Genomic DNA, 13,226 nt, shown 5'->3' on the forward strand with positions numbered 1-13,226 from the left:
ATTTTTCCTAATATCCATGTTAGCCTGAGATTTAAATAGCTTAAAACAATGACCCCTTGTCCTGTTTTCAGTGCTAAACTTTAGCCCCGTAACATCTTTCGTTTTAATAAATTTAAACAGCTGAATCATGTCCCCTCGGTCTCTTCTTTGCTCAAGACTGTACATTTTTAGCCTTCTAAGCCTGGAATCATAATCTAAGTGGGAAAGTCCACTTATTAGCCTTGTAGCCCACCTTTGAACCCTTTCCAATACATTAATGTCTTTCTTAAGATAAGGAGACCAAAACTGAGCAGCATAATCCAAATGGGGTCTTACCAAACTTCTATATAAGGGCAGAAGAACTTCTTTAGATTTATTTGAAATAGATCTATTGATAAACCCAAGCATCTTATTGGCTTTGTTGCTAGCAATGCTGCACTGTTGGCTAAACTTTAAATCCTGACTTATTAGGACCCCCAGATCAGTAACTTTGTCTGCCTGACTAATGACTGAACCTTGCAAATAATAACTTGTACACTTATTTCCATGCCCTAAATGTAGCACTTGACATTTCCCAACATTAACAGCCATACCCCATTTATCAGCCCACTCCGTAATATGATCTAGATCCTCTTGCAGCTGATTTGCTTGTTCTTCATTTTCTACCGTCCCCATAACTTTGACATCATCAGCAAAACAATTCATGTTCCCAGAAATATTTTTGTGAATATCGTTGATAAAGACAATGAACAAAACAGGCCCTAACACTGATCCTTGAGGAACCCTGCTTAAGACCTCACTCCAATTAGAATAATTTCCCCTTACAACTACTCTTTGTTTCCTTCCGGTCAGCCAATTTTTTACCCAAATGAAAGTTTTCCCTCCTATTCCTATATCAGCTAATTTGCTAAGTAGAGCAACATGCGGTACCTTATCGAAAGCTTTTTGAAAATCAATGTAAACAACATCTACAGGCTTCTTATTGTCCAAAGCCATGGTAACTTTGTCATAGAAATGTAATAAATTAGTTGCACAAGATTTACCTTTCCTAAAACCGTACTGAAAACTAGTCAATAGATTATTAGTCTCTAGAAAATTTACTATCTTAATTTTCATCAATGTTTCAAAAATTTTGCAAACCACCGAAGTTAGACTCACAGGTCTATAATTTCCCGCACTCCCTTTAGACCCTTTCTTGAAGAGCGGTGTAATGTTAGCCAGCTTCCAGTCCTCTGGCACTGTCCCCGAATTATAAGAAGCATTGAAAATGTTTGCGATTACATCTGCTAATTCCTCTGCACATTCAACTAAAATTTTCGGATAAATATTATCTGGCCCCGGAGCCTTAGTCTCTTTATTTTTTTTCAAATGAAGTAAAACGTCATCCCTGGAAAATACAAAGTCCTCAAGCTGTACTATAGCTTGTGTCTTGTTGGTGTCAACTGTTGAGATACAGTTATCGTTAAAAACACTCGAAAAAAAGTTATTAAGAACATTAGCAATATCACTATCGTCCTGAATTAAAATTCCGTGTTCATCAACCAGTGGCCCAATATGACTATTTCGAACTTTCCCCGAATTAGCGTATGCAAAAAACCTCTTGGGATTCCTGTTTATGTTATCTGCCAGTCTTTGCTCCAACTCTCTTTTCTGAATCCGTACCAAATACTTAAATTTACCCCTTGCCTTACAATATTGGAGCCTATCTGCACTGTGACCTGTTTCTCTAAACCTATGAAAAGCAGTTTGCTTGTAATTTAGAGCGTCTTTAGTTTCCCTGGAGAACCACATTGGCCAAATTTTAGTGTTGACACCCTTTCTCCTAAAAGGAACGCGATCCCTAACCGTATTCGCTGGATTTTCCTTAAACTCTGCCCACTGAAGATTCACATCGCTATTGTCCAATCCAGAAGAAAAAACTGCTTTCAAACTCTGCCGTAGTGCCACAAAGTCAGTATTTGTGAAATTGGGCGCAAACCTAAAATTCTCTACTTTGTGCATATCAAATTTAATCCCAAACCTAATACTGTTGTGGTCACTATCTCCAATGTGTTCCCCTACACATAACCCCTGAACAGAGCCTTCCATGTCGCAGAAAACTAGATCTAAAATCGCGTCCTGTCGAGTACCGGAGTTACAATTTGATCTAAGAAACAGTCACCAATTACTTTCAAAAAATCCTCTTCTCTGCTATTACTATGGTAAAAATTATTCCAATCAATTCCTGGAAAATTAAAATCTCCCATTATGATGACTGACCCCTTGCTAGAAATGTCACTAATAATACTAAACATCTGTTCGTCTTGACCCTGGCTTAAGTTGGGTGGCCTATAAATATTCCCCAAACGTAGTTTTTTGCCCTTATTACTAATCAACTCCAGCCAAATCATATCAATCTCATTAGGTTTATCATTAATTACCAATTCATTGCAAATTAAAGTGTCTCTGACATAAAATAAAACCCCACCACCTCTTTTACCTACTCTATCTTGTCTAAACAAATTATACCCAGCAATAGATAATAAATCATCATCACTTTCGGTAGCCCATGTAGTCTTCCTTAGTCTTCGTTAGTTCGGTAGTCACCCTTAGTCTTGATTGAATTTCATTTCCTAAGACAACTTTGGAATAACTGTTAGATCTGTTCTAACCTTGCAATTGCAGTCCGAAATAGACAAACCCTATGAGCTGAGAGTAAGTACATAAGAATTTAAGGAAAAATAGTGATTTTCAGACTTCAATTACTCCGGCCCTTGATGTCCCTGGGGGTTGAATTTTTGTATATGTACTCAATGGCCCCCCAAGAATATGTATACAAAAAATCATCACCATAGCCCCCCGGGGGCTGTGATAGAACCCCGGGAAGGTACAATTTGGGGGGTAAAAACGAGGAGGGAAGGGAAGGGGGGTCAAATGGCACAAAAGACGCATCAGTAGGGCACAAGGAATGTGTGTGCGAAATTTCAGCTTGATTCCTTTTTTCGTCTGGGCTGTAGCCCTGTCAAAGAAAGCGAAACCTTTTTTGAACAGCGATTTTATAACTTTAATACCTCCTCCCCCTGATGGTCCAGGGGATTGTATTTGGGTTTACGACTTCAGGGACCACTAGAGATTGAGTGTACCAAAAATCAACTCCAGGGGTCTTCATGGGGCTGAGATACAGAGGGGTGAAAACCCCAACTTGTTCTGTCGTGTAATCTTGTTCTTGGTCGCTTTTATTTTATTTCGTCTTTGGCGGTGGATTTGCTTCTGTTGGCTGCTGACGTTTGGTTTCCTTGGTGGGGCGGGACGCTCCCGCGTCTCGTGATTTCGCCAATATTTGTACTGAGAAGAGTTTGACTGAAAAAGAAGGAGTAATGAATTTACGATAACGCCCAATTTAGTAACTCCTAAGTTTTTTCTGGCTGCCGAGAATGTCTCGTGGATGAACGTTTTAGATTTCAAAGAGATTGTTGTTCCAATACTGTAAAAGCATTTATTTTAACGACTAGGAGGCTCCGCCCTCTGCTCGTTAACGTTTACCGACCCCCCCCCCCCCCCCCCCCCCCAAGATTGCTTCACAACCTTATTTGATTCCCAAGATTTAAATCGTCAATTAAAAGGAAACAAATTAAAAACGCATTATGAGTTCCCTTTAGAACAAAAATCACCTCTTCTCCGGGTTTCAAAATAACTTATACCAACTTGCAGAGCTGTAAATGCTAAGGGGCTCCTGAGCATTGCAAAACTGCAGTTTTGTGCGTTTGAAAAGTCGCTTTCATATTCGTGGTCTCCAGGAATATATTTTGCTCTTTAGCTCGGGTCTTGAATGGAGTTGAGCTTAAGATTTTGCTTTAAAATCAAAACCCTTAAAATTTGTGAATAAGAAAAAAGAGACAAACGAATCTCAAAGACGTAACTACGGCAACGCCAAATAAATAATAATTTGAATCGAGTTGAGATTTTTCGAACTTGATTAAAACGGCTTGTAACTTTTTTTACGGAAGAAGCTTAGTTTTCCGACTATAAGTCGAGTTAGATCTGTAGTAAAAAAAGCCGCTCTTTCCGGTGGCGTGAAAAAGAAAACTGTGACACAATTCCTTCACTTTTTGCTGATAGATTTAAAGAAGAAATAGTGTCTAAATTTCAGCTAAGGCTAAAAAAATCTATCTAAAAATGCAAATAACTCCCGCCGTAATTAAGTTAGAGCATTGAAGCAAATTGCGTAGAAAGCGGGAAATTCCACCCTATCCAACGATATTATTAATGTTGTATTAGTGATGTTATTATGCAATTTACGCGAAATTTGAGCCTTAAAAGTGAATTACAAAAAAAAAAAATAATTCGAAATTTAAAAAACAAAACCCCAAGTGCAAACCACTGGGCCTCGAAGTAATTTTGTACAAAATTTCAAGGCTGTAGGCGTTATGGGGTCTCCAGAACGCGGACCCATCACAGATTTCCTTTCACAATTTCTTTGACCTTACCCTTTTTTTTTAATATAAAGAGAAAATGAAGACATCAATGATTTCGCAAACTAAAAATTTTGTTAATTTTGTATGTACAGATTGAAACTTGAAAAACAAAAATATCTCTTGAGGCCAATTTTCGTAATTACAACGGGTACACGAAAATCAAAGTCTCTCGAAAATAAGTGCTTTTACAGCATTTACCAAATATAGAAGGTATACTTTAAATGTTGTAGAAGAGGGCGATATTGAACTGCTCTGGCCGGCTTAAAATCAATACGAGCATTACAGTTTTATATAAATAACATACATTTTTAAAAAGAAATAATAGATAATTCTTAGCAATATTCCATGTTCAGATGAGCTAACTTATCAATCTAAACATATTTCCGTTCAATCACTCTTACGTTGTGTGTGTGTATTAGGGCGTCCCAAAATAATCGGGATTTTATTTCTCAAGTCCCTCTTGCATTTTTCCTTTTACATCAAAACAATTGTAAAAAAAAAAAGTTTCATATAATTTGAACAACGGCAACCATCTGGAAGTGCGAACCAGCACTTGCAATGCTAGGCCCAAAAAAAAACTTTTTTTTAGAATCTTGAAATTTCTGTTGATAAAACATTGCCTCTCTATACCCCACATGCATTACAGAAAATATAAACAATAGAGTCGATAACAAGCGTTAAATAGGAATTTTTGCTCTCTTACAATATTTAAGTCTCCCGCATGGAACTCAAAATGTAGATTTTTTAAATCTTAAGTTATTGTTTTTTCATTTTAAATATATTATTTTTTATTATTCACTTGCAAATGCACTTTGCTTCATATTTTATTTAAATTGATATGTAATTTTTTTTTTAAAAAATCAGTTTTTTGAAGAAAATTATAAAATTTAGGCGAAATGTGTATATTTGGCCACAAATATCTAAATGTTTTTAAATCTGAATACATGTTTTTTTGGTACATGTGGGGTATACGGGGGCAACGTTTTATCAACAGAAATTTCGAGTTTCTAAAAAAAGTTATTTTTATTTTTTACTTGGCCTAGAAATACAAGTGCTGGTTTACACTTTCAGATGCAAGTCGGTACTGGGTGCCGTTGTTCAAATTATGAAATGTTTTTGCACAATTGTTTTGACATAAAAGAAAAAATATAAGAGAGTATGCAACTTCAGAAATCGACTTACGTTTTTTGTGGGGCACCCTGATGTGTATGTATGCTCTTTATTTACTTATTTTTTGAAAAGTAGCGAAGTAGCGACTACATTTCAAAAGTAGTTTGTTGTTGCTACATTTTGAAAAAAGTAGTTGTAGTTGTAGTTAACTACATTTGTAACAAAGTAGTTGTAGTTGTAGTTCGATACAAAAAAAAAGTATTTTTTCAAACCACTAATTATTAGACTACTGTGTTGTTTGTAACGGGGGTGGCCATTCCTCTAGCACACAACCTTAAATACTTTAGAGCCCTTTCGACCCCCTTAAGACAGAATCCTCCCAAAAATAAAATAATACCCATCAAACCTCCCCCTTTCCCCTAAAAATTTCAATGCTGCAATCTGCACATGACCCATCTTGGTGGGTACCCTTGGTTAGCAATGAACCGTATGTCTCATTTAATTGAACAAATTATTCCGAAGTGTGGGTCCATTTAAGTTAGCATTATAATAACTATGTTTTGCTCAATGTATCAGTTTTTCAGCATATCAAAAAAAAAAAAAAAAAGTTTAATGGTAGTATTATATGCATAATAATTAATTTTTTCCTTTTAGCGCAATTTCCAATTATGTGAATGGTACTATAAAATGGGGTGCACAGGAACAGCTGAGTAAGACAGAACGAAGCTTTTCCAATCATACAAAGAAAAGTGGATTTCTCACGAGGTCCTGTGTTGAGGATTTATGGGCTGCATCAAAAATTATATTTCTGTTGTTCCTATTCTTTCCGCAGGTTTACGAGGTGGTTTATTTGACCCCACAGCAATGTTTTTGAAAATACTGTCAGCCCCACTTAATCGGGTAACGGATAAACGAATCCCCGGCTTATACGAATGAAACCTCCCGGAACCGAATATTTCCCCATAGACGCAATGTTAAATGTCCCCGCTTAATTGAATAATTTCCCTGGATAATCGAAATATACTTATCAGCTGTAGCAAATATTTTTGTTGAGAAAAGTTTTGAATAAATTAGAAATAAGTTAAGTAAAAACAATTATTGACGTAAAAATATAAAACAATATTTTTCACCATCAACGGACAAGAAAAAACATTCATATTCCATCAAAACATTTCCTCTAATCTATCTCATTTCTTTTGTCGTTGTCATTACAAAAAATACCTAGAGCAGTCGATAATTATTAAACACAAAGAAATATACACATTTCAGATCATAATGAATTGATAAATATTAAATGTAAATCGCGGCAGACGAGGAGGGAAGAAAATGAGAAAAGTATTCCCAAAAGACCTAGATCAAGCAATCCACCATTTAAGGAATTTTTCAAAAAATATTGTACTAAAAAAAGATGCCTAAACAAAGATTTCCCAACTGAAATTGAAAGCAACTTTATTAAAGTATTTTTATACGTAATTTTTATTTATATACAAATTATTAAACTATTTTGTTGTTTACTACTACTTGTTGTATGAAATAAGCTAATTATTTCAAAAACATTTTTATTGTTATTTCCTTTGTATAGTTATTCATTACGTTTTCAATCAAATGTTGTCAATTTAGAAAGGTAAGGAAAATTTCCCCACTCAGTCGAATAATATTTCTTGGAACCGATGATATTCGACTAAGCAGGGCCGACAGTATATGAGTCTTTCCACATCTACTGACCTAGTTTTTCAACTGGTTCCAGGTCGACTAACTCTGATTTGGATGAAATTTTATAGAGGTGTAAAGATGCCTTTGAAACTAGGCAAATTTTCAGCTTCTGAGATCCAAATCCTTAGCATCTAGGATCGCTTAAAAATGTGATCCCAAATGGTAGATCAGTTTTTTGTGACAAACTGCGATCTTTACGCTAAGGTTTCAGAAAACTTTATCACAGTAGAAGCCAAGAAGCCTGAAGTTTTGGAAGCTTAAAAAACGTTTGGCCTTTAATATATTCAGGTATTTTTGTGAATTTGATTTTGTTAAATTTTGTGTAGCATGTATATAAATTCGTGAAAAAGCGTGATGGGCAACATTTTTTCTGCATTTTAGGTTGTCATAAAATCTGAACAAAAATAACTCAAAGGCTCTTACTTTTGTAAAAATATACTTGTTTTTAATAGTTTAGAGTTGCAGAGCTTAAATATCTATTTTATAAAAGGCATTTTCATTCAAATTGGCTATCAAAACTGTTCAAGTGAGAAATAGCCTATTTTAAAAGCTGTGAGAGAAGCAGAAAAACATCTTGTTCTGTCTGTTTGTTTCCAGAACAAGATATTTTTCTGTTTCTATCATATTTAATTTTCTAACTAACTTAGAAGAATTTAGAAAAAAACTATTTCTGACTAATTATAGTTGTAAAATTAAAGTAGGATGAATGTTTGAATTATTTTTGTTCAGATTTTATGAGACTAAAATTTAGCAAAAATGTTCTCCATCGCACTTTTTCATGAGTTTACACGTCATACTACACAAAACCTAACGAGCTGAAATTCACAAAAGTACTTGAATATATTAAACGCCAAACGGACTTTAAGCTCCCAAATTTTCAGGCTTCTAGTGGGATAAAATTTTCTGCAACCTTAACCTTTAGCGTAAGGATGGTAATTTGACACAAAAAGCCGCCAGTATGGCGGCTAACATTCTGCTTAACTTACCTCTTTAACATTCGTTTTACTATTCGAAATCCCAGTCACAAAGGACAGACGAATATCCTCTCAGATGAAAGTTGCGAGTAATCTTGTCAAATTTCATCAGTGTTATTTCAAAAAAATGTCTCCTTCCCTAGAAACAGAAAAATATCTTATTCTGGAAACAGATTGATACATCAGACAGAACAAGATAATTTTCTTTTTCTATCATATTTCATTTGCAAAATAACTTTTTAAGAGAGAATTAAAAAACTATTCTGACTTATAACAGTTGCAAAATCCTTAGAGGCCGGTTTCCATGGCATTCACCATTCTTTGTTCATTGTAAAACGAAATTTTCTCGTGAAACACAATTAGTATTTAAAATTCATTTTTCTTACTTATCTGAAAGAACACCATCGGAAAGAAAAATTATTTTTATACGAAAAAAAACCTTTTTTTAATGGTACCAACTAAAAGAAGATGCCAGGTGACAAACTTGAGCTACAGCGCATTAAAAATAGGCTATTTTTCATGTGAACGATTTTGATAGCTACTTTGAATGCCATTTTTTTTAAATCAGTATTTCAGCTGCGTAACTATAACCCATTAAAAACGTGCATATTGACAATAGAATTACAAAGTACGAGCTTTTGAATCATTTTTTTCAGAATTTATGACATTCTAAAATCCAGGAATAGGTTTCTCTGCTGCGTTTTGTCAAGACTTCGCATGAGTGCTACACAAAAGTTAATGAACTCAAACTCATTAAAATACTAGAACAGGGTTCGTATGCTCCGGGAAAACCTGGAATAGTCAAGGGAAAATGGCATAATTAAAAATGTCAGGGAATTTTCAAATTTTGCCCCCAAATTTTTTTTTCCCAATTTTTACCCAGGGAATTTTGTACTATGAGATCTAATCTTCGTTTTTATCGATGTTTCCTGAAAAAACTAAAAATTTTAAGGGAAAATGACGCTGGCAATAAAAAAGTGGTGACCCAAAAAAAAACTTCCACAGTCGCCATTTTAGATCCACAATAAATTCCTCGGCTGAACAGGAATAGGGAAGTTACAACCTATTAAATGTTCATATTTTGGCTATTGGATATTGTTAATTGACCCTCAAAACTAAAAAATTCACCATCGCCGAATTTTAAAACACCGTGGTTGATTTTTAATGAATTTTTAAAAATCCACGCGCAAAAGTACGCGTTTCTGAAACGTCAACAGGCGCGAATGGGCAGCCTTCCGCCGAAGATCCCTTGTTTTCGCTAGGAACATTTTGAGCGCGCTAATATTTTTATTTTTTAGAAATTCAATAATCCGTTTGAACACACTATGGAGACCGGATTCGTTAAAGCACAATCTAAATAATCTTCCTCATGTAACATCAATGAGGATATTCCAATATTTCCGAGAGGATGAGAGGTTTAATGTTCCAGAAACGCGAGGAGTTAAATGCGAGGAGATAAGCCTTTTACGTTTCGTCTTCGAAGTCGAATGCGTGACCTTCGGCTTCTCCCCTATCGGAAAAGGGCATGACGTCACTTCCTATGCTATTTAACGTCACAAGAGCTTGAACTTTAAAAATTTATTTAAAAAAAAAACTACTTATCGTATCGCAAAAATTTTTTCACCTATGATGTTCATACATGTTACTCTATCATATAAAAATAAAATTGAAAAATCGAAAACTTCCCTATTATGCACGAACTCACCAGGGGAGGAGACAATTTATTGCTTCGGAAGCACAAGCCTGGGGATGGGAGGATCGTTCGGGAAAAATTTTTGATCGGAATGTCTTGAAGCTACGTGTGAAACGTAGTCGCCATTTTTGGTCATTCACAAGATTGAAGCAGACACGTTGCCTAAGTATCCAAAAACAAAGCAGAATTGGATGTTTCTTACAACTGCAAAATTTTGTTCTTAAAACTTAATCCTCATTGCCTTGGACGCAAATGTGCTAAAAACTATTAAACTATTAAACTGAGTTGTAGTTTCATGAAGATTTATTATTTTCAAATTGTTGCTACAAATTCAAAAAATTATTCCTTAATTTTTGATGTAGCCGCCATATTTGGTAAACTTTTTAAGTGCCTAAATTTCCGAAAACGGCTTTGGATGTTTATTGCAATGCAACTTATTGAAAACAACGCAAAATGTGCCCTTTTTTTCCTGATAATTCGTAATTAATTCCTGGAAAAATGCAAAATTTTATCTTCAGACTATTTTTTTATTCTAATTGATTTAGACGCTTATGTGCTAAAAACTGACTATCTTGTCTTAACTGTAGTTGTTTAAGGATTATTAATTATTTATTACTACTTTTATGCTACAAATTCAAAAATCTACTTTTTATCTTAAATTTTTCAGTTAGTCGCCTTATTTGGTTGTTTACAAGATGGAAGTAGACGTAAATTTACAAAAACAGAATTGGATGTCTGTCTCAATGCAAACTATTGAAAGTAAATGTGCAATAAATTATGAACTTTTAAAAATTAATTATTTTCTGGAAAAAGAAAATTTTAATTTTATTTATAAGCATCCTTAAAAATACGAAAGAAAACAAAACTGATGATTATTGGCACCGGCTAATGATTGGCGGATGTTGATTTTTGTTATTATGCATTGTACGAGATGCCGATCGATGCAACAAGTTAATCATATTAATACTGAAAAATAGCTTTCTATTTTGCTCAATATGTTTTGTGTTATGTACTAATTGGAAAACAAAAAGAACTGTAAACCAAAAGTGGATGCTTAAAGATTGCTGCACATTTATAGCAAAACGCTAATATGCGTGACACGTGGCATCGAAGAAACGTTAAAATAAGTTGAAAGTATTTTGTTTTCAACAAGTACTAAACAAATGAAAACAACTTTGAACAAAATGTTAAAAGAACTTCAATTTTAAGAGAAAAAAGAGTTCTTACGCATTGTTACTTTAACCAATTTTAATTATTTTGAAAACATTGTTATTTAAACTTAATTTTGAATGTAATGAATAACCTGGAATTTTCTGAAAAACAACCTGGAAAAGTCAGGAAGTTTTTTTTTTTTTTAACCACAAGCGTATGAACCCTGTAGAACGTATTGACAACTAAAAGCACTTTCCGCAACCTGAGCTTAAATATGGCAATTCGTTACGACAGACAGAATATCGAGCTCATTTTTTTAAATCCTTATTCGTGTGAACGTCGTAGAAGAAAAAACTTGTTTTGATAGGAAAAAATCTGTTATTTCTAATGGTATTAACGAAAAGAAGGTGCGAGGTGACAAACTCGATTTACAGTGCTTTGAAAATAAGCTATTTTTCGCTTGAACGGTATTGATAACCACTTTGGATGACAATAACCTTTAGAAAATAGATATTTAAGCTCTGCAACTGTAACTCATTAAAAACAAGAGATTTAACAGTATAATCACGAAGTACGAGACATTGAATTATTTTTGTGCAGATTTTATGACAACGTAAAATCCAATGGAAAATTTCCCCGCTGCACTTTTTCACGCGTGCTGTAAAAAATCTAAAGAGCTCGAACTTACAAAAATACTTGAATGTATTAACAGCCAATCGTACTTTAAGCAAGCTCCTAAAATTTCAAGTTTCTAGTGTGTTAAAATTTTCTGCAAACTTTTAGGCTAAAAATGGGAATTTGTCACAAAAAGCTCTTCCGCCATTTTGGATCACATTTTTGGCCAATCCTAGAGGCTCAGGATTTGGATCTTTGAAGCTGAAAATTTGCATATGTTAGTTTCAAAGGCATCCTGCACCTCGACAAAATTGTCGACCTCAGCATAACCAGGAGTCATAAAACTTTTCAAATCTCAAGTTAATCTTGAAAAATTACTACTAAAGAGGGTTTATTTGATCTCAAACTATTCCCTGTCTATCAGGAAATTGGATTTCATTTAATGTTTGACCTTATGTTCCTGTTCTGTCTTTTTTTTTTTTTTTTTGTTGCTCAAAATTGTCTTTCTTCTTATTCTTTTAATTTGTTCTTTAAATTTAAAACTTCTTTAATGTGTTTATTTCGGCAAAGTTTTAAATGTTTTATGTCCTTCTCTCGTTAAACAATTTACTTTTTTCGGTACTTTTTATCTTCTCCCAAACAATCGTTTGCCGCAGTATGACCAATCAAGGCTCTTGCGTCATAAAACCCAATAGAACCAACCAATCAATCAACAGGGTCGTAGGCATTCGGAATAGTTTACAAGTAGCTGTTAAAGCTTGACCATGGAGAGATGGCGGATGACCTTGAAGAAGAAACATCATTTTTGTCATTTGTAATTGGTCGTTTGTTATTATTTTGTAGTAGATAGGATCTGCGAGAACGTGCCTGCTACTGCTCAGCGCTTTCTGGCTTATTTTACCTATCACAAATGACATAAAGGATGTTTCCGCTTGAAGGGCATCCGCCATCTCTGTGTGGTCAAGTTTTATTTGCAATGAGGTAAATAGTTTTCAGAGGGTTTTTGATCTTCGTTGAGGATCGATAAAGTGACTAGTAAAAGTCTCGCTGGGCCTAGAACCTGTTATTAGTAGTCACTTTTGTATTTGTATTATTATTAAAAAAAAAAAACATAAAAATTGAGGAAAACAAATCATCAGTCACAGAAATGAACAAGCTAGAACCAAAAAGCCAAAATTATGAATGAAAATAAAATAAATAAAATTTAAAAAGAAAGGTGACGGAGAAATTATTGCATTAAAAATCTGTAGCATTATAATTAATCGGTAGCCGATTAATCGGTAATGTTCCGCCGATCAATCAGTAATAGAGCAATTTTTTTATGTGTGCAACCTTACTTTGTACTCTTTGAAAAACTTTGAAACGATGGACCGTGTAACATTCGACCTACCATAAAGAAGAGTTGAAATTTTCACATTATGAAAACAGTATCATAGCACCAAATACCTTAAAATTGGGAAAGGGACCTAACACATACATCATCTTAAATATAGATTTAAAAAAAATATATATATATATATATATATATATATATAT

The sequence above is a fragment of the Uloborus diversus genome, chromosome 9 (genome assembly GCF_026930045.1).
Source record: "Uloborus diversus isolate 005 chromosome 9, Udiv.v.3.1, whole genome shotgun sequence".
NCBI classification, from domain to species: Eukaryota; Metazoa; Arthropoda; class Arachnida; order Araneae; family Uloboridae; genus Uloborus; species Uloborus diversus.